General features: G+C 34.1%; 1 protein-coding gene across 1 annotated transcript in view; it reads right to left on the bottom strand.

Moving 5' to 3' along the window:
- The window catches only part of mib1 (E3 ubiquitin-protein ligase mind bomb 1), a 350,938-nt gene that overhangs the window by 190,912 nt on the left and 132,161 nt on the right, over positions 1-27,865 (bottom strand). The gene's annotated exons all lie outside the window — the stretch shown is intronic.

Here is a 27,865-nt window from a genome sequence, read left to right as displayed (position 1 = left end):
TCAAATGAAGGAGGAAAATTTGATTTTCTATAGGGGTTGTAGAATTTTTTTTTTATGTTTAGTCAAAACCTAAAATATGACACATTTATCGTGAAACACCTTGTATATTGCCGTTTTATGCTCTTGAATTAAATTTTTCTTTATGGAAACCAGCTTTGTTTTTGAAAGATTTTTCAAATCAAATTAGTTAAAATCCCCCCGTAATATATCTTTCTTTAAGGATCACTAATTAGAAAGAGAAAATTAGCGGTCGGGCCGACCTTTTAACGACAAAAAGCAAATTCAGCTTTTCCCCAGAAACTTTTCCAAAGATACAGCGAATCTTTTACCACTGCTGTTCGGAAAATAAGTACAAATTAAATCAGATAAAAACCGCTATTGATCCCGGTTCGTTATCTGCTGTACAACTTTCCGCAAACTTTATTTTCGACCCTTCCAATTGCCGATAGATTAGAAATACGGCAGTTTAAAAGTGTACCAGGATGGAAAGTTTCCGGCCTCGTAAAGCGATCAGAAAATTGGAAGTATTACCAACTTAGGCCAACCGTGATCTTGGCTCCCTACGTTTACCAACTTTTTCAAAATGTCTTCTAGATTTAGAATTTGCTTTGGATATCTACTTGTGAGTTATTTTCGTTTCAAGCTAAATTAGCCAACTTCGTGCAGAATTAAACGTAAAGACCTAACGAATTGTAGTTTTGCACGTCTGGTGAATGATATTAACTGTTTCGTGGCTAAAACTTTCTAAACGAGCGATCGGAACTCCAAGCGTTTTTGTTTGCAGTTGTCTGTAAATTCTCCCTTGGCAAAGGAAAAACTCCGAAGAGACGTAAGCATTTCGAATCCCACCAATTAAGAAGTTCTTAACATATATCTTTTTCGCAGCCCTAAAAGTTTCCCATTCGACTTTTTTTTCTCTTTATGTCCTGGTTAAAACTCTCGTTAGAAAGGAACGTTCTTTTGAGATCACATTGAGTTTTTGATGTATTTCAGGTAACGAGAAAGATTTCGGTTTTAGGACGTAACAATTTTTTTACAAATGTATGGTTTTAAGTTAGAAAAATAGATTGCAACGCCCAGCTCGATGTCCTCCGTACCCATAACGAAAGACAGGTTCTTTATCACGAAATGTTCATATCCTCAAACCTGAAGATTTATAGTCGCCATTACGGCGCGGCATATTTCCGACCACCAAAGCAATTTCGCATTCATTGTGGCCATTGCCAAGCAAAATGTCGGGGAAAATTTCATAATGTTGCTGCTTGACTGTCAGTGCTGACTTAAGGCTATGCGAATTTCGAAACAACGTTCTGCACATTAACTCTTTAATATTACTCAAAAGTAACGGAAGCTTTACATTCCATGTTGTTCCAAATGTTTTTTTTTTTATGTTTGCGAATAATAAGGTATCTTCAAGGCATTTTTAACTTAACAAATTGACCTTCTAAAAGGAGTAACAAAGTTTAGTCGTCAATTTAAAGAAGAAAGTAAAAAACTTTGACTACCTGGAGAGAGTAATAATGTTGACAATCTGAAAATATTGAGAGGGCTGGCAAGAAGAAAGTAAGAAGGGTATCAGAGAGTAATAAACCTTTGAAATCTTCGTATAATTTGTTATTCTGAAGCAGTTTCGGCATTACAAAGTCATTGTAGAGTAAGTAGGTTGAAAATATTCAGGTCACATAAGTTACTGTTATTAATAATAACTACAACTAAATTAAAAAACCTTTTGACTCTCTAGAACATCTGTACGTTTTACTGTCGGCCTTTAGGACAGAACTTACACCATCTTCAAAGTCAAATTCATGAGATTTTGTCATTCATCATCGTCATCAAAACTTTCTTGACACTAATAAACCTTGTTTACTGCAACCAACAATACACCAGGTTTACATCTGCTCGGAATTTTAAAAAGTTGAAAAACACCAAAAACTACAAACTGAAGAAATAAAAACTTAATTTAGGGTTGTTTAAGTTAATTAATTAGTGTTGTTATTGCAAGACCTTCATAGAATTTAAGATTTTTCTTCCCCAAACTGGAAAACTTGCAACATTTGGTGGTAAACAAACGCGGAAAGTTCCAATCAAACTTTGGCTTGAGAACAACAACCACATTCAATTTAAATTATCTGGAAAGAACATCACAGATAGGTGCAATCAAACGAGTCATTAACAGCCCAATACCAACGTTTCAAGAATTATTCCATTAAATTTGCAAGAAAGGAAAGGCAATGTGTGTATCCTGGGGACTATTAAATCCTAAAGCAGTGTTTTAACTTATAACAGAATTGTTGGTGTTTTAAGAACTTGCTTCTTGGTTTTGTGATATAGATTGTTTATTTATTTCCTTTTGTAAATTTACCTAGCATTAAATACATATTAATTTGGTTTTGTTGTGTGATTTATTTAACATGTTTTTTCAATTTCAGTTCAATTTATTGTAAGAGGAGGTAGGTACCTCAGTTAAAGAAATTATCTAATTTTATGATTGTTTATGAAGAATACTAGACTTCTTAGATAAAAAAAAAACTTGAGTGTACTTTTTAAAGATTTTATTTGTATATTATTATTATTTTTCATTTTTATGTAAATGCAGAAACAATGATATCATTCCAAAAGGTCTAAGACTCAGAGCACCTTATTACAATAACAGAATAATACGTATTCTAGAAAGAACGAGCAAATCTTTAATAAGAGACAGAATACAATTCCACAGACATCATATATTTGTTTTAAAAAATGATATTAACTTTATTAAGAATGACCTTCAGTCAAAAGTCTCTTTTAATGATTTTAATCATATGTGGCAATGTATTCTGAATAGCTATCATATAAATTGTAATAAGCAAAAACAAATTCATATCAATAAATTTAATAATTTAATGGAAGAAAAAATACATATACAACTTGTAAATAGTCACAATCAGGTCAATAATCTTCAACAAAGAACTGTAATAAATGTTTCTAGCAAAAATTTATCTGATAGCGAAAAACTTGTTCTTTCAAAAGGTTTAAACTTTGCCATTACACCACAACACATTCCCAAACTTGATATTATTTCTGCAATTGAAGAGACAACTCAAAATTTACCAGAAGAACATCAACAAGAATTTAAAATAAGATCAAAACTTATCTTAGAAAAACAACACAAAATCAAACAAAACCTATCCAAACCTGAACAACAAGCATTATACTCTCTCAAAAAAGACAACAACATAAAAATACTTCCAGCAGACAAAGGTAACGCTACAGTCATAATGGACTCTATTACATACCACAACAAAGTCATGACTCTTTTAAATGAAAACAATTACACAAAACTAAATAAAAACCCAACAGAAAAAATTGAAAGGCAAATTTACACTACTTTAAAAAAACATCAAGATCAATTTTCTGATCTTGAAAGGCGTAATCTTACGCCACATAATAGCAAAACACCACATTTTTATGGTGTTCCTAAAATTCATAAAAATAACATGCCATTAAGGCCAATTGTGAGTAGTATAAATTCGCCTACTCACTCATTAGCTCGCTTCTTGCTAAACATTTTAAATCCTTTAGTAGGTAACACAGATTCTTACATAAAAAACTCTCCTCACTTTCTTGAAAAACTCAAACATATCGACATTAATCCAAATCATATTCTGGTAAGTTTTGATGTTGTAAGTTTATTCACAAACGTCCCAGTTGACAAAACTCTTTCAATTGTTAGATCTAAATTGCAAAATGATTCAAGTCTTGGGGAACGTACAAGCTTAAGCATAAACACTATTTTAGAACTTTTAACAATTTGTGTTAAAACAACATTCTTCCAATATGGAGATGATTATTACCAACAAAATTCTGGAATGGCAATGGGTTCTCCATTGTCTCCAATATTAAGTAATATTTTTATGGAACATTTCGAAGAAAATAACATTAATAATTTTAATTATAAACCAACAATCTGGTGGAGATATATTGATGATGTTTTCACAATATATCCATTTGGTAATGATCATCTCCAACAATTTCTTACTCACATAAACTCAATAGAACCCACAATCAAATTTACAACAGAAACTGAACAAAATAACGAACTTCCATTCTTAGACATTCTAATCAAAAAAGACATAAACAAATTTGAAACAAAAGTATACAGAAAACCAACCCACACAAATAGATATTTAAACTACAAATCCAATCATCCAATAATGGTAAAAAAAGGTATTGTAAAAAGTTTATTTGATAGAGCCAAAATTATTTGCAATAATGAACAATTTAATAAAGAAAAATTATTCATTAAAAATGTTCTAAAAGAAAATGACTATCCTGAAACATTTATTAATAAATGTTTTAGGGATTTAGAACATCCAAAACAATCTGGAAATCAAAATCAAATTTTACCTTTTACTAACCTTTTTATTCCTTACATTCCAGGTATTTCTGACAAAATCAAACGAATAGCTAAAAAATATAACATCAGAACAATATTTAGAACTCAAAACACATTAAGATCACACTTAACTAAAACAAAACCTTACAATGAAAATGAATCTACAAGAAACGTGATATATAAAATTCCTTGCGAATGCAATCAATTTTATATTGGTGAAACCTCCAGACCTTTAAAAAAACGTATTAAAGAACACCAAAATTATTTAAGAACTGGAGACTTTCACAAATCTAATATATGCCAACACGCGTTTGATAATGATCATAGAGTCAAATGGAATGAATGTAGTATCATAGACAAAGAAACTTTTTCAAAAAGACGTAAAATAAAAGAAAGTGCATATATTAGATTAAACCATGACTCCTGTGTTGCTACATCCTCTATTAATATTGACCAAACTTGGTTAAATATTCTAGAGGAGGAGATAACACTTGGTCATATCAAACGTAACTGAAATTTCTTGTAATTTTGTTTTCATTATAAAACCCACCTTTCACTACAACAATAGATAACCTTTCCTATTGGAATGACAAAAGTCAAAATTTATGTCAATTTTTATTGACAAAACCCTTCTCAGAGTTCCATATTGAACATTATCAGGTTTAATATTTATTAAGTTGTTGTTTTCTGTGTTCTGCCGTTGTGTTTTTTCTTTTTTAGATTCTCTGAAGACGGTGGTAGATTTTCCACCGAAACGTCAGCGTTTTTAGGTAACAAGACCGAGCCTAAGTCAGTGGTCTTGTGTTGGGACGACTAGGTTAATGTTATTTTCAACTTAGTTGAAAATAGTGCGAAATTCCATTTTCCCAACAAACCTTTTTTTGTGTGAGACAGAAGACCCAATAAACCAAGAAAAAAATTTTATTTGTATATTTCATAATGTGTAAATAATACAATTAAAATAGTAATTTAACCTACTATCTGATGTAAAAGTATTTAACAGTAGCACCATCTGTTTCTAGCCTTATAGTCAGAGAAGTTACAGCAAAATTTATAAGGGCTAATTCTGCAAAATAATGGCATTTGATCAAATTCATGTATTAAGTAACTTGTATCTTTTTCTAATATTACCTGAAACTTATTAGAAATTTGTTTTTTCAACACTCTGCATATGAATTTTGACAACACCATTATAACCATAGATTCAAACACCTTTTGTTTAGAGTCTTTTAGAGCAATTGATAATGGGACTTTTTAAATTTGGACCCTTTCATGATAAGCAAACTCCAGATTAGGCAAATAAAGGTACCTGAAACATAAGCTATTTAGTATTAGCAGCTCATTAATACCCCTACCAGAGTCTTTTTTATAATATTATGTAAATTACCTTGTCAGCTTCTGTTAAATACACCTTTACTCTATATCCATGTTTCTTCGAGAACCACTGGCTTGAATAAACTTGGTTTTTGTAGTGTTCTTGTAAAAACTCTTCTTGGGAGTAAGTAAATATATGGGCGGTTCCATTGTGACAGTGTTTTCTATTAGAAAATGCATCTTTTTCTGTTCCACAAACTCTAGTTCCTTCAGAATGTTTCACTGGGCCCCTTGATAGTTGTAAAGTGTATTAAGAAGGTGGCATTTTCAAAACTGACTACCGAAACACACACACATTATCTAGTCTCACACGTAGTATCGCAGTTAAAAACAAGTTAAATCAAAATACTCCTTAAAATATTGTAAAATTTACATCAAAAATAAAAAATGTCTAAACCATACTTGTGGCTAGTAATGTAAATAACTATTAAAAGTCTGTCACAGTCAAAGCATAACTTTGCAACCAGGTAACCAAACAAAATAAGAACAACGATTCAATATGACTATGAATATCAATAACAAAGATGAAGATGAATTGAATGTTATGTGAACCGTTTTAATTAGAGTAAGAATCACATACAAAAATATCAATACAAATCGTGAATAGACGGTAAATCAAGTCGTTAAAAAAAAAGTCTTATTAAACTCTGATAAGGATTCATATTTTCTTGATTAGACAAATTTCTTTATTAGAAAAAAATCATGATTCCGATTGAGAGGGAGGATAACCGGCATAATTTCGGAAAGTCGCTCCGCGACAGCACATTCCCGAAAGTTTCTCCGTTCCGTAGCCCAATTTTAGGCTCACAAGACATTACCTCGTTTAATCATAGATCTTCCGATTAAACGCCAAAAACCGGGAAAGCCTCTGCCCCCGAGGTAATTTCTCGGAAACCGTTTCTCTTTAGATAAAACAAGGTATAGGCATAGAACGCGTACCGGATGGATTACGTCGTTATTTACAAAGGAAACTTCTCCAGATGGAAACTGATGTCGGATTAGATTAAATGCTTTTTTCCTTCAGGAAAAGATGCTCTGGCAACGAGGGCCTGTCGGGCCGAGGGTAAATCCGGATTTACAATAGGGAGCTGTTGAATCGTTTACGAAGATTCATAATTAAGTTTTTTTATGTTGTATAGTTTTTCTGCCTTTCCTGGCAAGACGCTGTTATTACATACTTAAAAGACCGTTTTATTTGTCAGCATTATTTCAATTTGCCTCTACGACTAAATGGCGTGTTTAATTATAACTATAGTTTTGTACAAAGGTCGTTAAGATAACAGTAAAGTTTTTCACATTTTTTCCTACACCAGTACCTACCATATGACTGTAATACTAAAATATGAGAAAGGAGGGTGTTTATTCAAACCCTATTTAGACTGCTTTGGTAAGGCCCAAATCCATTGAAGGGATCTAATAAGCGTAATAATTAATATCCAAATTAAGCCCCTGAATGTAATTGGCTAATGTAGAGGAAACAAGCATTTGCTGCTCTTCGTGTTCTAGTGGGAAAATCACTCCCGCTGTTTATCACCACAGAGCAACGTTAAAACCCTTCCACCTACCAATTAGGATACAACGCAAAGCGTAAATTATGACTTTTTGAAAAACTTTCTTATTCTAGAAGAAGTTTGTAATAAAATTAATAACAAATTTTCTACATGATGGTTTGAATGGAATTCAAAAATCGCAATCTATTGGTGCAATAACAGTTGGCGTAAAATCGCTAACCAATTGCCATTCGCCGCAATGCAAATTAAATATTATTACGGTTATTCTGTAGTGTAAAACAATAGAATTGCGTTACAATTCCGCTATAATGTCGTTGGGGTGTCGATTTATTCGATCACACAGAAACGGCGTGCCATCAGCAATTCATGTCTGTGCCGCCGATTATCCAGCTTTTATTAAAATACAGTGTTGTCCAGTTTTAAGTCCACATCACCATTTGATAGTCCATCAAAAAATAAATTAACATGCATTATGTCATCACTTCTTCAGACAGTGTATCATGCGTTTTTCTTCTTGTTCTACTTTTACTGTTCAGTTCTTGTATAATGTGATGCGAATTGTATAAACTAAAATTTATATTTCCTCAAAAACCGAAAATATCAGCTATTCAACCGAAGATCGTAAATCGCAGAATATTAAAAAACTTTATTTAATTAACGGCTCTTGAATATCGATAGTAATACACAAATGGCCGATGTAACTAAAAAAGTACAAAATGATTACTCAAAAACTTGTTTTTAATGAGAAAATTAAACAAAAACTCCCTGCAAAGCAACCAATTAATCCTGACTAATTGGCTTAAAGTTGTGTCCAACTATAACTAGTCCCTAAAAGATTTAAATCCAGAACCGAGTAGTTAGCAGACCGGAAGACTGGAACAGGACCGAAAGCAGTTAAATAAACAAAATAGAATAAAATACATTATAGTCACTAAACGAAATAAACTTTTAAATAAACTGCATTTCGTCCTATTCACAAGTACTTTGTTCCCTCTCTTTCCCGTTAACTGAAATGTTAATTTCGTTAAGCAAATTTACAGCAAAAACAGCAGCCATTAGCACAGCTAAATGTTGATATAAAAACTTTGTTAATCTATAATAACGTCGAGTAAATAAGTACGTAAACTATTAATCTTTAAAGTGTTGTGTCTTGAGGAATTTCATATCCAATTATCTAGAGCTTTGTGTCATAAATTGCTGAATTAGTACAAGTTGCGCTTCTAATAAAGCCCCATTAAACTGTTGGCTGTATCGCTTGGGAGCTTTACCATTTAATGAAGCTGACTAGCTAATTTTCCTATTCAGGGTTTATATGGCAGCTAAACTGGCACGCCCATGCAACTAACGTGGACGAAAGGGATAAACCAGATTTTTTCTTTTTTAAGGCGGAAACACCCGAACGAGCTGGAGATAGAAAGCGACAACAAAGCGTTATATAAATAGGAGAGGTATAAATTACGCTGTTGAGCGCTGCTCTGACAGGTTTAAAATTGTCTCAGGAGAAGGACAAGGGCTGGTGGGAGTGATGGAGTAAAAGGGACGACGCATTTAGATGTTGCTTTTGATAAATAAACTGATTTTGGCAGGTGGAAATGAAAATGGGAACGTTGCGCTAGAAGTTATGGATGATGTTTCTTTTGTACAAGAAGTGTCACGCAATTATTTATCAGCGATTGAATAGTAATTGAGAGTGTAATTCAGAGAACCAGTTATCCGATCTTCTCCATCCCAGTGATTCTCAACAGCTATTTAAAAGCTCTCAGTTTCGTATTCGACAAACGGAACTTAGCTTCATATTATCTAGAATTGAGTCTTTACCGTTATCTAACTCCGTACAATTCACGTAACTCCGATTATCCAACTACGTACGGTTCAGCTATAGATAAGCCAGGTAGATCGGGATTTATAATTTTCGAATTAACTGCACTCTCAGGTATACGGCTTTGAAGTTAGCTAGGAAATTAGTGTTGTCTAATCTCTTTGCAGCGAGGAATAATAAACTCATGATAAAGATTTACTAGTCGGTCACTGAATTTCAGAATTGCCAGAAATTTGGTTTTAATTAGATTACTTTCCTGCATAAACTCACCTTAACTTATGAAATATTTATGCCAAAGATAACATCAGTTGCTTTAGCAAATATTTCAACTTTCTGTTCGTATTTTTCATCAGTATCTCTTAAAAAAAAAATTCTCTTTCTGTTTATTTTCCAGCAACCCAAATAGTTTATTTGTCATTTGGACTAATTGAAGTCTATTTGATGCATGAAGTTAAACGTCCCAATTAAGAAAAATATACTACTTAAATCTGTTAAGTAAAGTAAATAAAATTTCTGGAACTAGAGATTCCTTCCTAGAAGATATCCGGACTCAAAGTTATGAAGGCCTTCTCCAAGGCTTTTGACAATGTCAAGCACGAAAAGCTCATCGAGGTGCTTAGGAACACTGGCATTGACGGAAAAGATATTCGTATTATCGCTAATATGTATTGGAGTCAAACCAAAAAAATAAAAATAGGCTCAGCGACAAAATTGCTGTCAGAAAGGGAGTGCGACAGGGGTGCATTCTGTCACTTCTCTTATTCAATCTATACTCTGAAAAAATCTCTGGAAAAGCACTGGCGGAAATATCTGATGACCTCAAAATCAATGGACAAGCAGTCAACAACATGCGATATGCCGACGACGCAGTAATTTTAGCAAATAACAATGAAGAGCTACAAAATATTATGCAAAACATATCCTCCAGTGCGTCTAACGATAAACGGTCAGAACATACATCAGGGGGAAACTTACTCATATTTCGGAACCACAGTTAACGCGATATAGAACCAGGCTTCAGAAATATGATCACGGGTAGAAAGTGCTCAGGCTGCGTTTAATAACATGAAGGAACTATTCACCAGCAAAGATATTTCTCTACAACTAAAATTAAAGCTAGTCAGATGCTACATATTTTTTGTTTTGTTCTATGGTGTAGAGGCCACCACAATAGAACGAAGAGGAAATGTGGACATATCGGCGTATTTTGAAAATATCCTGGACAGAACACATCGTCTTTGCAGTAAAAAGCGAAAGATGGAGTATTTTGGCTACATACTAAAACATGAAAAATACCGCCTTCTACAGTTGGTTGTCCAGGGCAAGGTGGATAGCAAGAGAGGACCAGGAAGAAGACGACATTCTTGGTTGCACAACCTACGCCAGTGGTTTGAATTGTCATCTGTTGACCTGTTTAGAAGAGCAGCAAACAAGATAAGAATAGCCATGTTAGCAGCCAACGTCCGAAACGGATAAGGCAATGAGAGAAGAAGAAGAAAGTTATGAAGATGTTTGCCTTAAAGTTTCAAACTTAAAGTTTATAGAGGTGTGACAGTAAACTGATAGGATGGTAGTTTTGTAGATTTGCATTATCCCCTTTCTTGAATAAAAGCCCTTCTGCGTTATACCAAGGTCTTCTACCATTCTATAGACATTTGTTGAGCAGAGTCTGTAGGGTTTTCTCTTACGTTCTCCAAATTTCAACATTTTTGATGACATTCTGTTCTTATTTCCTCCACAGATATTTCTGAGATGACAGTTCAATGTTAAAACATGCCCAGACTGAACGCAATACGTAGGGTAATAACAATAACGTTCAGACTGAGATTGAGCTACAGTTTGAAGTTACAAACTGTTTCAAATTGTCATTTGTCCACAATAGGATTTTTCAAACACAATGGAATTTCTAGAAATGTTCGTCCTTATATACAGGGACGGAAAATTGAAACCTGGAGGCCGATTCAAGCTATCTTGTATCCACTTTATTTATTTCTTAAAAATCTTTTCTTCTTTACTTTTAAACCGTTTTAAAGACAGGCCAGTGACAGATGATTTTGGTGCCTATCAAAAATACGTTAAAAGTTGAAAAAAGCCTTTAGAGTTTTCCGGAGAAAAAGAGGCGACGTGCCTAGAGCCTAACAAGGTTTGAGGCAACACATACACAAAGAGAGAGCCTGAAAACTTTAATAACAAAGCGAAACAACAAAGGAAAGGCAGCCGCCCAGCCGCGCTCACTGATGACAACAAAACAAGAAAGCAACGGAATGAAATTGCAATTTCGTAAACATGATGCGGCCCTTTGGTTCGCTTTAATTAACGGACATGTTTGGCGTGGATGGAGAATACTCGCGACAGCTCGCATCTACACATTAGGTTAATGCGGTTGGACTGGATTGAATCGCTTCAAAATCCCACTTTTATGATACGAGCCGACAGTTAGTAGAGCTCATTTTGTTGGACGTCAATTTGACCACAAAATTAAAAAGTTCTAGCAACGTTGTATGTTAATTTTATACCTTAAAACGAAAGAAAAAAAAACTACATCAAAAGTAGGTCCCATAAATTTTGGGTAGTTCATTCGCTGAGGACACCGTTAACTTCGTAAAAACTCACGTCCTCTTTGCTCGAAGCAAAGTTCCAAGCTTAAAAAGGCCACTCTGCTGCGAAACTTTAAATTTAATTCAACGATTCCGCACAAACTTTCCACTATACCGACTGGAACGGGCACATTGATATAATTTCCTCTATTTTGTTCAGATAAGTTATGATTGGGCCACAGGAAGGAATACAAAAGACCCCCGAAGGATCTATATTGAGTTTAATCAATGACGGAGGAAAAGTTTCAGATTTTTTTTTCAGTATACTTTTATTGACTTTTTTTGAACGTCTATGGAAATATAATTGATGATGGTTATTGTTGGTTGGTTTCTTGACGATGGTTGATAATGCAGTAACTTTATAGAACTACATATACAGGGTGGTCCAGTTTTAAATGTCAATAATTCACCAATCCATAGCCAATTAAAAAATAAGTTGACATTCATTATGTCATTTTCCTGAAAAATGCTTCCTAAGGAAAATACAGTCCTTCAAATTTCTGTTTAAAAAATCGTTTTTTTTTGTCATAACTGTCAGACCGTTGGAGGTTGGAGCAATATTGATCAAATTTGGTACAAGCACTTTATTACACGTTATTACGGTCAAAGATTCAAAACTAACCTAACCCAACTTAAAAATTGTCTTGGAAACGGAAAATTCACTTAAGAAGTTTAAAAAATATTATTTTAGCCAGTTTTCATAGTTTCCAGACAAACTAAAAGACTTTAGTTTTGAAAATTGACTTTTCATGCAAATCGAGAGACTTTAATACTGAAAATTGACTTGTAGACATAAAAACTAAGTACTTTTTCAAGAATTTGTTACTACAAATTCATACATTTAAACCTTAAAAATTGACTTGAACCCCAAAATGTGACTGAACTAATAAAAAGTCAATCAGAAGCTTAAAATTTGCATTTGAAGTAAGTTTTCATAATTTTAAGACAAGTTTCAATATTCTAGTCTTGAAAATAGTCTTAGATGCAGGACATTGACATTAGATTCATCAAAATTGTCTTGAAAATTAACTTTTCGTCCTTTTTACTTTGCTTTTCATTTTCTTCGAATTCTGGAATATTTTTAGTGCTTCAAAACTGCTTTCAGCTTGGAAAATCGAGTTTCAAGACTATCTTCGCCAAGTTATTGACATAGCAAACTTAAAAAACAATTTTTACATTCTTCATAGACTTAAAATGGCATTCCAAGCTTTGTCACTATTAAATCGACTTCTAGACACCTCAGTGTTAAAAATTCGGGTATTACTTAATAAACTAGACTGTTTTTAGTGTTTTAAGGCTGTTTTCAGTGCCTCAAATCGAGTTTCAATACTATCTTTACAAAGTTTTTGACTTATCAGGCCTAAAAGCCAGTTTGTCCACTGACCATAATCTTGAAAATGTTATTTCAAGCTTCTTCACTATTAAATTGACTTCTACACTCATAGGTGCAATAAATTGTAGCACCTCTAAGAAATTCAGACTGTTTTTAGTGCTTTTTAAGACTGAAAAATCGAGTTTAAGACTATTTCCAAAAGTCAAGTTTCTTCAGTAATAAAAGTAAAAAATTTTGGTACCAAATGCTACAATAATAGTCTTGAGAACTAATTTTTAGAAATAAAATAGTCCGAAAATTTAATTTACTTCTAGACTTGTTGTCCAGTCCAGAAAATTGAGTTGTACACCAATTGAAGTCTTGAAAATATACTTTTAGACTCTCTTTAGTCCTAGTAAAGTCAGTTCTAGCATGAAAAGCCAACTTTAATATTATTTTTAGTAGTAAAAAATGAGTTTCATGCACAATACAATCTTTGTCTTGATTTCTGGACTTTTTTTAGTTCTTGAATGCCAGTTTCAGACACTCAACCAGGATGGCAGTCTGAGAAAGCGAATCATAGGACCATTCCTAGTAGTAAAAAAGTTTTTAGACTATTCAATACAAATTTGGACTTTTGGTCTTGGATGTTCAGTTTTAAACTATAAAACGATTCTTTAAATTGAAATTTGGAGGACTGTATCTTCCTTAGGAAACGTTTTTCAGAAAAATCACATAATGCAAGTCAACTTATTTTTTGATTGGCTATCAAATGGTGAATTATTGACACTTAAAACTGGACCACCCTGTATTTAAAGAGTGACTGACACAATCCAATATATCCAAAAACAGGCAAAAGCAGAATGATGTCCCAAATTTCAACAATTTGTGCCACTACTAGAAATCTTGAAAACGGTTAAAGGTAGAGTTTTGGTAAAATGGAAAAAAAGTTGCGTAATTATGGCCTTAATAAAATTTAGTCAGTGCTACCAGTAAAAGTAAAATTAATTTTAAAACAACATTTTCTTGACATGTACTTTGACTAAAAAAAATAGATGCGCAACTGTGGTGTAAACTGCCTTTTGTATCCTAAAACTTTGAAATTGTTACCGGGAGCAAAAGATGCACTTTCAACCCTTGTTGCACAAACAAATATTGAGGTGACGTTTGCCATTTTATTTTTCATTTTTTTTTTTAAAGCTAGTATACTGAATTATTGAATTTTCCGAGACCTCTATCTAAATAATTCTGAAGTCTTGTTAAAAAATTGCCAGAATTTCCTGCATGTTTTGCCAAACTTCCACAAATTTTCTAAGATTGCCAGAAACCCCTAAAATCATTTAAAAACTGTCAGCAGTCTCTAAAAAGTTTTTGTTATGCCCGTTATGAGCTCCAAAACACAAAAAAACAAATGTGTTTTTTAGTTTATAACAAAATATTTTCTTCTCTAATTCTTCGTATTACGAAACAATAAGAAATGCCCAAATTTGTTCTGCACCAAGAAAGTTGACAAAAATAGTTTATGTTACCATTTATTATTTATTTCCAATTCAAATAATGACGTTAAATGCACATTTTTTGTTTCTGTTAAATGTTGTCAGTTTGGCAATCGAACCATCTAAGTTATGACATCAAGAAAGACGATGATGAATTAAATAAATGCATTTTTTGGGTCAGGAGAGTCAGAAGTAGACAAGACGAAGCCTGAAGAAAATCCTTGCTAGTCTAAAACATGTAATTTTAGACTAAAAAAATATTGACTGGACTATAGTTTCATGTTGGTGCCAACCGAGAACACTAAAACGCAAATGTTTTTTTTTTAGATCGTAGTAGTGGCGTCCCAAATATGTGAATATTTAATGATTATTTGGCGGAGTTAGGGACAAATAAGTTCTACCAGTTCTTGGCCAACGTTTCGATATATTAAACATATATCTTCATCAGGGCTAAAAGGTATAAAATGTTACAAAAGATAGTGAAACATGTACGGACCAAACGCTTACCTCGAACTGTCTTAAAATATGCACACTATTCATATGAGATGTTACAAACGTGTACGTGCACAATACACAATCATGTAATAAAAGGTTAAAACAACACATAACAAACTAATTACAAACACAAATTGGGGAATTGTCAAGAAAACGTACGGTCGGGACCCACCGTTAGACTGCAACAGAACGCATAGGGTGATGGCCCACTGACCATTGACCCACAAAAAGTTGTTTTTTTGTGTCCGTTAAATATAAACATTTAGCATATTTAGGTGTACGAATGAGTGTAAGCGAGAATTATTATTATTATTATTATTAATGTTTATTTCCACAAGAGTTAGAGTTAGATCGGTCTGTTCATAAAATTGTCAATTAAGTTCGAATAAATGACGTTTAAATTTTGGGTATCAGTTCTAAAATTTACGGCTTTGTCCCTCCACTTGTTTATCCACAGCATTTCGGAAATCACCCGTTTTTTGTAATTCGCTGCACTATCCAGTATCCTTGGCTGCGAAAAATCAAATGTGTGGCCGTTGTTTTGGTAATGACACGCAAGAGCCGTTGTACCTTCTCCTCCATTGTGTGTCAACCTAGTACAATCATATTGATGTTGTTTTAGTCTTAGGTTTAATTTATTTTTTGTTTGCCCAATGTAGTTATTGTTACAATCTTTACAAGGAATTAGGTAAACTACGCCAGATCTCTCCAACAGCGGAATTTTATCCTTTATCTTTGAGAACAGATCCCCTACTGTTTTTTTGGGATATGTGACTAATCTTATCTGGTCATTATTCAAGATTCTCGTTAGTTGGTTACTTAAACCTGAGATTAAAGGTATTTTATAATAATGTAGATCAGGTTCTGAATTTGGTGTTGTCTGATTTTGATTGGTACGTTGGGCACGAGAGTCCGATTGACTTAAGATTTTGTTAACTACGATGGGGGGATATTCATTAAGATTAGCAATATGTCTGATTTTATCAAAGTTAGTCTTCCAGAACTTCTCGTGGCTCAACTTTGTGACTCTATTCTTCAAGGACTTCAATATGGCAATTTTCTGTGACAGGGGATGCGTAGACTTGAAATTAATAACTCTTCCAGAGTGAGTTGGTTTCTGGTACCAGTCAGTAAGAAGGGTATTGTCATTATTTCTAATGACTAATACATCCAAAAATGGAATACATTGGTGCTCCTCCACTTCACAAGTAAATTGTAAGTGTGGCTCAAAAGAATTAAAAATATTCAAGACCCTATCACACGTGTTGGAAGGCACGCAAGTTATGATGTCATCTACGTAGATATAGAGGAAAGGAACCACAAAAGGTAACTTGGGCAATGTGTGGGACAACAGCTCATGCATACACATGTTAGCGAGGAAGGGAGACAGAGGATTACCCATGGCACTTATTAAGGACATAGAATTTATTATAGAATTTATTATAGATCTGACCCCGGATATTGACAACAAAAATAACTTAAGGGCTCGTTGTACAAATGCCATTAGTAACCACGCTTATAAACTCAAATCTGCGCAACACAGTGATTGTTATACTAGGGCTTTCCACCTGTCCAAAAAGTTCTTGAAAGAAAATGATAATCTCATAGTCACAAGGGCCGACAAGGGCAATGTCACAGTTTTGATGTACAGGGATTTGTATGTGAACAAAATGGCAGAATTATTAAATGACCCTGAGACTTATAAATTACTTACGAAGAACCCCACTACGTCTTACGAAAATAAAATTAATTCTCTAATTAAAAAAATGTATAATGACAACTGTTTAGACAAAAAAACCCACGATTATCTAATAACAAAAAATTCATTACCACCTAGAATTTACGGTTTACCTAAGATTCATAAAAACGACACTCCCCTGAGACCGGTAGTGTCGTGTGTACAGTCACCATTATATAAATTGTCCAAATATTTAAACAACATCCTTTCAAATATTAACCACTTGTTCAAGTATTCAATCACTAACTCATTTGCATTGGTAGAGGAAATAAAACAAATCAACGCTGTCCCCGATGGATACGTTCTCATATCATTAGATGTGAAGTCACTGTTCACCAATATCTCAAAGGAACTGGCTTTAAATACATTACAAAAACATTGGCACTTAATAGTACCTCACACTAACATCCCCAAAGACCAATTCTTTCACATCATATCTCTCATTTTTGACTTTAATTATTTCTCATACAACAATGTGTTTTATTCCCAAGTTTTTGGATGTGCCATGGGTAATCCTCTGTCTCCCTTCCTCGCTAACATGTGTATGCATGAGCTGTTGTCCCACACATTGCCCAAGTTACCTTTTGTGGTTCCTTTCCTCTATATCTACGTAGATGACATCATAACTTGCGTGCCTTCCAACACGTGTGATAGGGTCTTGAATATTTTTAATTCTTTTGAGCCACACTTACAATTTACTTGTGAAGTGGAGGAGCACCAATGTATTCCATTTTTGGATGTATTAGTCATTAGAAATAATGACAATACCCTTCTTACTGACTGGTACCAGAAACCAACTCACTCTGGAAGAGTTATTAATTTCAAGTCTACGCATCCCCTGTCACAGAAAATTGCCATATTGAAGTCCTTGAAGAATAGAGTCACAAAGTTGAGCCACGAGAAGTTCTGGAAGACTAACTTTGATAAAATCAGACATATTGCTAATCTTAATGAATATCCCCCCATCGTAGTTAACAAAATCTTAAGTCAATCGGACTCTCGTGCCCAACGTACCAATCAAAATCAGACAACACCAAATTCAGAACCTGATCTACATTATTATAAAATACCTTTAATCTCAGGTTTAAGTAACCAACTAACGAGAATCTTGAATAATGACCAGATAAGATTAGTCACATATCCCAAAAAAACAGTAGGGGATCTGTTCTCAAAGATAAAGGATAAAATTCCGCTGTTGGAGAGATCTGGCGTAGTTTACCTAATTCCTTGTAAAGATTGTAACAATAACTACATTGGGCAAACAAAAAATAAATTAAACCTAAGACTAAAACAACATCAATATGATTGTACTAGGTTGACACACAATGGAGGAGAAGGTACAACGGCTCTTGCGTGTCATTACCAAAACAACGGCCACACATTTGATTTTTCGCAGCCAAGGATACTGGATAGTGCAGCGAATTACAAAAAACGGGTGATTTCCGAAATGCTGTGGATAAACAAGTGGAGGGACAAAGCCGTAAATTTTAGAACTGATACCCAAAATTTAAACGTCATTTATTCGAACTTAATTGACAATTTTATGAACAGACCGATCTAACTCTAACTCTTGTGGAAATAAACATTAATAATAATAATAATAATAATTCTCGCTTACACTCATTCGTACACCTAAATATGCTAAATGTTTATATTTAACGGACACAAAAAAACAACTTTTTGTGGGTCAATGGTCAGTGAGCCATCACCCTATGCGTTCTGTTGCAGTCTAACGGTGGGTCCCGACCTTACGTTTTCTTGACAATTCCCCAATTTGTGTTTGTAATTAGTTTGTTATGTGTTGTTTTAACCTTTTATTACATGATTGTGTATTGTGCACGTACACGTTTGTAACATCTCATATGAATAGTGTGCATATTTTAAGACAGTTCGAGGTAAGCGTTTGGTCCGTACATGTTTCACTATCTTTTGTAACATTTTATACCTTTTAGCCCTGATGAAGATATATGTTTAATATATCGAAACGTTGGCCAAGAACTGGTAGAACTTATTTGTCCCTAACTCCGCCAAATAATCATTAAATGTTTTTTTTTTAGTTAAAAAACATTACAAACTAAATAGTAAAGGACTAAAACTGTTTGAACTTTGTTTTTCTGACATTTTAGCAGTCATATAAATGTAAATCAGTCAGTCAGATTCTACAGTCAACAGCTTGCATGTAGTCATCTCGAATTTCCCAATACGATTTAATTGTTGTATTATTTTGTGCATTTAAAGTTTATTGTTTAAAATTTTAAATTGTGATTGAAAATTGTTGGGAAATAATATTGATTTTCACTAAATTGGTAAACCAAACATTTTGGCACTCAACTATTATTTAGTTGTAATGTAAAGGGTGAGTTATTTTATAGGAAAACATTTTTTTCGTTCTTGTTTGCAATGCCAATAGACTTTCGGAAAAAAAACCCTGTGTGTGTTAAAATGCACCGAAATGTACGCTTTAAAAGGAAATTTATGAGAGAAGACCCGCTTCAACTACATATGTATGTGGGCCATAAGCAAATCTATCTAGTATTGATCAGCTGCGGGCTACGAGTAAACCGAAAACGTTTCTCGGGAATTTCAATAAAACCCCTTATTGAAAGCCTCAAACTTGTTTCTGTCAGCATATTAGCCCCTGTTTGCGCCGAGGATTTCGGTTAAATGTTTCGGTCCGAACTTTAGTTATTCTCGTCATTTGTTATATGAATTTGTTCGTTTGCTTAGAGTGCATAGAACTAATCCCCATTTGCTAATTCAAACAAGAGAATTTATAGTTTAATGTTAATTTGACAAGAAGAACAGTGTTGACTATTAATTTTCTGTTGGGCAATGCTAGAAATTTTTTTTACAGAATGTAGAAGAGACTTTTGCTGACGTGTCTTGTAAAGGAGAACAAACCTTAGCATTTATAAAAATTAATATTTTAATTATACAAGAAAAAGCTTCCGTTATATCTCAAAAACGACAAATGTCATAAACATGTATTCCAAGTATTATCTACTTGGGTTGTGCTTTTGCGCTATTCACTTCTAATTAATGCTACTGAACCAGTAATCCAGCAAAAGTACTTTATAAACGCATAATAGCCAAAACTTCAGCCTCAAAGGCAGGACTAATGAAGAAATTGACTATTCTGCTATTACATAATTAATGCCCGGTACTTATCGTTTCTCAAACAGTTTCTATGTCGCTAACTAGTTTTGTACTTTAATATCTGCACACATCAAGAGCTCTTAAGATTCTCGCCCTTTGCTTCGACTTTGATCGATAAAGCTTAATTATGCCCGTGTCCTTTTAGCTTCTAATTATATAGTCGTAAACAAGTTTACAGCAAGTTGGATGCTCGATTCGATTGCAAAAATGTTTGTTAGCTAAAGGGCAACCCATTCACACTATCGTAATAAAAAATCTAATCTAAGGGCTAAATGTCTGATCTTGGGTCGAGCATATATCGCGTTACCTTTGTTGACATCACTTTAGGGTCCTTTAGCTACCTTATAAATTTTCTGAATGACCTTCTTTAGGTTAATCGTATTCACTTGTGGCTAGATGATTTTCTTGTTTCAGCGAAAGATACGCAGCAAAACTTTATTAATTTTGGTAGTGCTGTGGTATTATCCCACTGTGCACTATAGTAAGATAGTAGGTAATGCATTTAGGATTTAATTCATTTGTGACTTCAATTTCCTAGTTACATAAGTGTCCTGTTATTAACAGTGACCGCAGTCCCTGGTAGCCCAGGGGTGCCGCAATCAGCTAAGAGGATCAAAACAGACTTGGAGTGCCGCGGTCTTGATCCAATTCTAAGACCGAGCGTAGGCTATTGTGAGCCTCAGATTGTATACCGCTGGTGTATAGGAGGATTACTACTTCGGGAATCGCTAGTTTACAATGGCGTCTCTAGGCGATTGATTTCATTGAATTCCCCTAAAGGATAAATATTATTGCTTAACGTTCTAATGTATTCCAAGGATTATCGTGTTGAAAAATGTAACCATCGACCCGCATAAATCCAGCATCAGTAAACAACAAAGGGTGAAATTTATTGCCCAATTTTCGCTATACATAATAGAATATTGTTTCAAAGGAAAGGGCAATAAAAAGCCTCTTTATTAAAGTTTCTTGTTGTCTTGAAGAAAAATAAAAACAAATTACTGACATAATTTAGATGGAAGTTTGGAGTTTCGGCAACAATTCTATCTTTGATACTGCCCGACGAGTTTGCGGCAAAACAAAAGCGATGGGGCTGAAGTCACAAAGGCCGTTCAAGCCTAATGAAAGCATCAGTGTCATTTTAATAAATCGTGAATAATTAAAATGTGAGATAAATAATTATAACGGCTACTAATGGAGTAACTAAATATACTATGAAGCTAATTAAATTAATCGTCTGTGCAAAACGTTAATTACAAGTTTGTAAGAAACGGTTTGTTTGATGATGCTATAAAGCAAAACTCATCTAACTCCCTTTAAATATTTGTTTTGGTTATTTACCTAACAAGTGCGGAAAGTGGTATTTCCCGCACGAGACTGCAGTTGGGCGGGAATGACGCTTTCTGCATGTGTTAGGTACAAAATATTTCCTACGAGTATCAATTTTCATTAAATTGAAGGAAACGGTATAGACAAATTACTAAAAGAAACATGAAAATTACTAAAGATGATAAAAAAGTGTATTCTTAATTGAGAAATCAAATATACAGTTGTGGTTTTTTGATTTACATGTCTTTTTTTTGAAAAAGACAGACTTATGCGAATGGGTATAAGAGCGTCGTGACAGTTGACAATGTGGACAGTTGAAAAAGAACCTTAAAACCTAAGAGAGAGAACGTTGCGAACGTGTATTTTGAGATGCATAAAATAATGTGTAATTTAATATGTAAAATTCCATTTCTATGTTAATTTTCCATGCTGAATATACTTTCTATATTTATATTCCTAATCTGCTTCATTTGAAGTGGAACCAGTGAATTATCTATATCCACCAAGAAATAAACTACAATCATAGCCTTAATAAATGACATTTAGAAAACATTTTTCCGGTCTTTGAGATATTTTGAAAAAGGTGAATTTTTTCTACCTTATTGTTAGGGACTATTAGCAATCAATATTATACTGATTTATTAAAAGTTTGATAAGATTCTGATAAGTGGTTGGAAATAAAATAGTATACAAACCACGGTAGAAAGTTTAATTTCTGTCTCGAATTACCTAATTTCTGGACAGAAATCAAACACTTTCCACCTGAGTATGTAATATTCTTTTTCAAAAATTAGAGAATTTCAGTTTACTCAGTACTTTTTGACAGCAAAACGGTGCATTTTAAGGGTAGTAAAAAATTTGTTTTTTTCCTTTCTTCTTCATTTAAAGGATGAAAATGTGGCTTTTACTTCCTAGGAAGTGAAAGTAATTTTCCTCCCTAGAGACAACAAGTGCCACCAGTAAAAGTAAAATCAATGCGGTGGCTCTGACACTTTCTTGACAAATTAACAATAGTATATTACATACTCAGGTGGAAAGTGTTTGATTTCTGTCCAGAGATTAGGTTTTTTTAACTTTATCTCGAGGCAGAAATTAAACTTTCTAGCGTGGTTTGTATACTATTTTATTTTCAACCATTTATCAAAATCTCATCGAACTTTTAATAAATCATTTAGTTGAAATATTGATTGCTAGTAGTCTCTAACAATAAGGTAGTATAGGTGCACGAGTAGTTATGACTTAATAAACGACTGGTGATTTGTTTACAATCTTGACAACGTCATTATTGTGCTATTCCGTCTTTAATATTTTGAGCTGAAACGTTTCTTAAAGTGCTTTTAACATGGAGATTTCTGAAGACGCAGATGTTAATCAGTAGTACCAGTAATCAGATGTTGTGGAAAGTGAGTACTTTCCACCCGGGTAAAAGTAGGTAATTTTCATCTTTCCACCTGGTTTACACATAAGAAATAACGTTATTACATACCTGGTTGAAAATAAACATAATATTCAGCAGCAGTAAACTGCTTTTTGTACTATTAAATTTGGAAATTGTTCGCGGGAGCAAATTAGCATTTTCCTCTCTTGTTGCGCAACTATTTCTATTCTGTAAAAAGACTAATGTTAATAAGCAGTTGTTGTAGACAATAAAATTGTAAATTATAAGCTTAGAAACCGAAAAAACAGTTAACTCTTCCAGTATCGTCGGCAAACTTAGCATAAAAGCGACGTATTTAGTATTTATTATTCTCAAGGTGTTGGAAGTTACATCCGGGCGCGCACGAAGTAGAGATTTAACCGAAAATTATTCCAAAAAATAATAAGAGCTGTAAAGTTTCGCTAGATTTAAATTTTTCCACCTCGAGCGACGTTTTCCGCATGATTTATATTAAGGGGTCGTATCTCATATTGTTCCAAAACAGCCATAACGCCGAAACGTAGCTAGGCTACATAAAATAGCGCCTTGAATATAAAATCAGCTGTACGGTTTTGCCGGTGTAAAAATAGGAACGCGGCGGTCCTTGGAATGATAATAATATTTTATTCTTTTTGAACCCGCGAGGAAGTGATAAAGTATTCAAATTTAAATTTAAAACTCGGGTGCAGCTAAAAATCTATCGGGGTAATATGATACACGAGTTGCATCGGAAGTTTTAGGAGTATCGATCCCGTCTTATATTGTGCAAACTTTAAAAGATTCCGCTCCGTCATCTACTTATATGTAGACATTGTTAGGTACATACAAAATAATTTAAGACCTCTTTTCCAACAGAAACTCTAAACAACCTCGAGGAGGTTCGGGAAAAGTTTCGCAATAATTCAAACTACAATAGATATGGACACAAAAGTTTCATTTCTTTCTTGTGATAATTAAGCAGATTCCCATCCCATTATACACTGCAAAATTACCTCACTCGTAGATGGAAACTCCCTTCGGGTGTGGAGTTTTTAAGTGTTTTTACGCAGCACTCGAGCAACTTGCTTCATTAAAGTTAAATCGTTCGCCTGTGGTCGGAGTTGAGAATAAAACGGCTTGCCATTACCGACGATGATTTTCAAGCTTCTTCACCGCCACGAAAATGGATTTTAAACGGTGCTAGTGTGAAATGATACTGTTTTAAAAGCGTTTCCCTTATTTTTACAACGGAAAGACGATTGGTTTGATGTCAGATCGACTATTATTGATATGCGAATGCTCCAAACTAGAACAACTGCCAGTCTAACATTTATCAGCATGAACAACAAATTGTTTTGTTACGTTGATAATTATAACGACTATTGTCAATAGTAATATGTTAAGTGCATGGAAAATTTGTTGGCAGCTGTCAAACATTGACAGCGCTTTTTTCACTGACTGTACCAAATTTTACAGTGTTTTTCAGGTTATTGAGTTGGAAATTTAATGTGGATTCCAAAAATGTTCTTAAAACAGTCATTTTTTCACTCCAAGTGGGTTGTACAGGCGATTTTGTCCCTGACTGTCCTTTCAAACTGTGATTCTGGCAGTTCAACATTGACAGCGCTTTTCTCACTGACTATACCAATTTTTGTAGTGCTTTTTCAGGTTATTGAATAGGAAATTTAATAGGGATTCCAAAAATGTGCTTAAAACAGTCATTTTCTCACTTTAAGTGGGTTTTACAAGCGATTTTGTTCCTGGCTGTCCTTTCAAACTGTGTTTCTGGCAGCTCAAACATTGACAGCGCTTTTCTCACTGACTATACCAAATTTTGTAGAGTTTTTCCCGGTTATGGGATAGGAAATTTAATGGGGATTTCAAAAATGTGCTTAAAACAGTCATTTTCTCACTATAAGTGGGTTTTACAGGCGATTTTGATCCTGGCTGTCCTTTCAAACTGTTTCTGTCAGTTCAAATTTTGACACCGATTTTCTCTCTGACTGTACCAAATTTTGTAGTGTTTTTTAGGTTATTGAGTTGGAAATTTAATGGGGATTCCAAAAATGTTCTTAAAACAGTAATTTTCTTACTCCAAGTGAGTTGTACAGGCGATTTTGTCCCTGACTGTCCTTTCAAACTGTTTCTGGCAGTTCAAACATTGACAGCGCTTTTCTCACTGACTGTACCAAATTTTGTAGTGTTTTTCAGGTTATTGAGTTGGAAATTTAATGAGGATTCCAAAAATGTTCTTAAAACAGTCATTTTTTTCACTCCAAGTGGGTTGTACAGGCAATTTTGTCCCTGACTGTCCTTTCAAACTGTGTTTCTGGCAGTTCAACATTGACAGCGCTTTTCTCACTGACTATAGCAACTTTTGTAGTGCTTTTTCAGGTTATTGAATAGGAAATTTAATAGGGATTCCAAAAATGTGCTTAAAACAGTCATTTTCTCACTTTAAGTGGGTTTTACAGGCGATTTTGATCCTGGCTGTCCTTTCAAACTGTTTCTGTCAGTTCAAATTTTGACACCGATTTTCTCTCTGACTGTACCAAATTTTGTAGTGTTTTTCAGGTTATTGAGTTGGAAATTTAATGGGGATTCCAAAAATGTTCTTGAAACAGTCATTTTCTCACTCCAAGTGGGTTGTACAGGCGATTTTGTCCCTGACTGTCCTTTCAAACTGTCTTTCTGGCAGTTCAAACTTTGACACCGATTTTCTCACTGACTGTATCAAATTTTGTAGTGTTTTTCAGGTTATTGAGTTGGAAATTTAATAGGGATTCCAAAAATGTTCTTAAAACAGTAATTTTCTCACTCCAAGTGGGTTGTACAGGCGATTTTGTCCCTGACTGTGCTTTCAAACTGTTTCTGGCAGTTCAAACATTGACAGCGCTTTTCTCACTGACTGTACCAAATTTTTTAGTGTTTTTCAGGTTATTGAGTTGGAAATTTAATGGGGATTCCAAAAATGTTCTTAAAACAGTAATTTTCTCACTCCAAGTGGGTTGTACAGGCGATTTTGTCCCTGACTGTGCTTTCAAACTGTTTCTGGCAGTTCAAACATTGACAGCGCTTTTCTCACTGACTGTACCAAATTTTTTAGTGTTTTTCAGGTTATTGAGTTGGAAATTTAATGAGGATTCCAAAAATGTTTTTAAAACAGTCATTTTCTCACTCCAAGTGGGTTTTACAGGCAATTTTTGCTCCGACTGTCCTTTCAAACTGTGTTTCTGGCAGTTCAAAGATTGACAGCGCTTTTCTCACTGACTATACCAAATTTTGTAGAGTTTTTTCTGGTTGTTGAATAGGAAATTTAATAGGGATTCCAAAAATGTGCTTAAAACATCAAATTGTCAAAACCATTTGACCAGAGAATCTATAAAATTAGAAATAGTTGCTAATTCGAGGAATTACACTAGAAGTTGAGTTTAAACCTCCATGGGACCCAATTTGACAGTTGAGACGTTTAGGAACACTTTAATACTTTGCTTGCGTCACATGACAGCTGTCGCAACTACCAAAACTCACTCACCAGTAACTTGAAAGTAGAAAATGCCAAATAATCGTGTTTATTTAAGGAATTACACTGTAAGTGGTTTTTACAGCTTTATGGAGCCAAATTTAGCAGTTCTGACGTTAAGTATCACTTTTATACTTTTCCTACGTCACGTGACAGCTGTCATAACCGTCGAAACCCGTTCACGGGTGACTTGAAACTATAAAATTAGAAATAGTTGCTAATTCGAGGAATTGCACTAGAAGTTGAGTTTAAAGCTCCCTGAAGCCTAATTGGACAGTTGAGACGTTTAGGAACACTTTAATACTTTGCTTGCGTCACGTGACAGCTGTCATAACTGTCAAAACTCGTTCACATGGTTTGAACTGTTCAACATGGTCATGACAATGACAAATCATGCATGAAGGTTATTGCCCTAGAAACAGCTTAAATGAGTTTTATGGTTATTTGACAAAAAGTGCCCAATCCGAAGGAGAGGGTAATTTTTTAAGAAAATAACCCATTTTCCAAAGAAATCGAATATTTCTAAATCATCGTAAAACGCATCCATTATACTGCAAAAATAGCAAAACACTAATTTTACTGTTAGTTTAAAAAATACCTATATTTCCAACACACAAACCTTTTTGTCACTCTGCTGACTGTTAATTTTAGGGAGTCGTTAGGGGCTCAGAAACGACCACCTAAAATAGGTAACATCTAAAGTTAGTTAAGGATCAAAATTCAGATAGTGAAACAGAAACAGTGCACAACCTAACTTTATTCTTAACCTAAGGCGTAGGGATCCCTAAAACCGGTTTGTGCAAACGGGCATAAGTAAGTTGCATTTTAAGTAGTATTTTTGCCAAAACTTAACGAAAAACGTGACCTGCTGTCCACCTGCAGTTTTAATATCAACATGTCAAAAATGTCATATTGCAATGCTGTCAAATATATCCAAATTCTTTATATAAACATGATTTTCTTCTAGAAGCAATGTTTAAGTGAGCTATATCTATTTTTACAGCTATACCAAAACAGATTCTAAGTTATCCTAATAAACATCTTCTAAAATTGAACCAATATTGTATTTTTATTAATAATTTCCTAGGTCACTTCAAAAATCTGATCCTGTATGTGTTATGAACAAAAGTCAAAAAGTAACCTCAAAAACGATCGTCGATTTCGCCTAAACACCAACAAACTTAAACCGCGAATTGTCCGCTGATGGTTGTCCGGTTCTGGCAAGATTAGAGCTCTCGAAAATGGACGCTGGTCAGCTGGCACGAGATTTATGGAGGTTATTAACGGCGCTTGCGATGCAGCCCTCCTCTAATGCAATTGTGGCTATTGTTACTAATGTGCGCGACTCTCCGCATACTCAAAATTATTACCCATTATGCCTTTTTGTTCGGCGCTATAGCGAGAACCTCGCATCGGATAAGTTATTATTTGTTTTGCGAATCGGTGTGCGATTATCGTTTTGTTTCGCTCTACCGGTCCCTTGATGCTTTCATTTTCTGATAAAATCCACCTCGGTTATTATCACAAACAAAAACTAGCTGGACATTATCAGAACTTTTACATTAGAAGTTCATAACCAGTGTAGTAAGAGACCTTTTACACACAAATTCACTAGTTAAGCATGAATAGTTGGTGGAGGAGATTAAAAGACACTTTAGTCACGAGGTTTATATATTATTTTATGCACTTTAGAATGCGAGAAACTAAAAATAAAAAAAATTACAAAACTAACAGTGGTTACAAC

The sequence above is a fragment of the Ips typographus genome, linkage group LG9 (genome assembly GCF_016097725.1).
Source record: "Ips typographus isolate SLU linkage group LG9, UJ_Ityp_2.0, whole genome shotgun sequence".
In the NCBI taxonomy this organism is placed as follows: Eukaryota; Metazoa; Arthropoda; class Insecta; order Coleoptera; family Curculionidae; genus Ips; species Ips typographus.
The sequence above is the reverse complement of the archived record's forward strand: the minus strand, read 5'-3'. Positions and strand labels throughout refer to the sequence as shown.